This window comes from Triticum aestivum, chromosome 3A, assembly GCF_018294505.1.
Source record: "Triticum aestivum cultivar Chinese Spring chromosome 3A, IWGSC CS RefSeq v2.1, whole genome shotgun sequence".
NCBI classification, from domain to species: Eukaryota; Viridiplantae; Streptophyta; class Magnoliopsida; order Poales; family Poaceae; genus Triticum; species Triticum aestivum.
In genome coordinates this window covers 255,016,386-255,017,815 of record NC_057800.1, presented here as the reverse complement: position 1 = coordinate 255,017,815, position 1,430 = coordinate 255,016,386, and positions in this window count along the sequence as shown.

Below are 1,430 nucleotides of genomic sequence, written 5' to 3'. Positions count from 1 at the left end.
CAAAATTGCATTTAGGCCCCAAATAAATGTTCATCCTGTGCGGCTTGATTTTAGAAGCCGGGGAAAATTTATTTCGGGATTTTTAGAGTCCGTTTAGTATTTCTTTTATTTGTTTTTCTGTGCGTTATTATTTAAAAAAACGGAAACCGACTCCGGGCCGTACCCGAGCGGTACTCCGCCCGGGGCAGCCTTTATAAGGCGCCCGCCCGAGCCGGCCAGCCCACCAGCGCCCCAGCCCGCCTCGAGCCCCGCGCCGCACCCTAACCCTAACCCTAGGCCGCCGCCGTCACCGCTGTCGAGCGCCGCACGCCGCCCCGCGTCGCCCCTCCGCCTCGCCGCCCCGAGCTGCCTCACCGGAGCCGCCCCGCCGCCCGCTGGACCCGCCGTCGAGGTAGCCGCCGTCGCCGGTTGTTTTCTTTAGAAAACCTCCCGGTTTTTTTAAAAGTCGGGGTTTATTTTTTTAGAACTTTTTTTTCAGTTTATTCTATTTAGCGAGCGTTCGCTCGTTCGTTGTTTTAACGAACCTGTTCGTCGTTTAGATCCAGTTAACGAACGTTCGTTCGTTAAACTGTTCGTCGTTTTTCTTTTTCTCGGATTAAATCCGCGATTTTTCTGATCGCGATTTCTGATCCGATTTTCGTTTTAGTATAACTTCTCGCTCGTTTATCGGAATCAGTCAATTCAAGTGCCTGGAGTTTCGTCTCGAAACCCTCTTTACATTTAACCAACTCAAACAAGTTTTTGCCACTTTAAAAATTGCCCTAGATCCAGAATAGTAATCGAAGCCTGTTTCTTTTGCCGTTTGTCTTTCGTTGCTTCGTTCGATTTGATTCTTTTTGCCAACCGGAGTTCTTAAGTTGAACTTTCTGGTTAGATATCTTATTTGAGTTTTACCTGTGCATTAGTTGAGTACTTATTGTATGCTTGTTTGTTTGGGATAGAGTACCCGGAGTGCACGCTTCTTACTTCGAATCACTAGGTTTCCCGGATCATCAGCAAGGCAAGTAACACTTTGATCATACCTTCTACTACCCAGTTTTATTGCATTAGATCAACCCTTACACATTGCATGATTAGGATCTAATTAAATTGTGGGTTTGGGAAGTAGTTGAGGTATTACCTATTACCTGTTTATTATCAAACCTTTGGGAGTTACTTCTACATTTGCTTATTATTGCTATGCTATGCTAGTAGACGTGGATTGGGTGAGTGATATCCATGACAGATGGGAGACTTTTAAATCAATGGTTTATCTAAGGTGGCAACTTAAATACACATCTGGGTGGATTGAGGTACCTGGGTATTCCAGGATTGCCTGTTTTCTTTTGGACCGCCACCCAGGCTCAAAGGGATCATGAGATTTTTCATGATAGAAACTTCCGTGTGCAGCCACAAGCTATTATGGGCTCTAGCATAGTTGACTAAGTCGT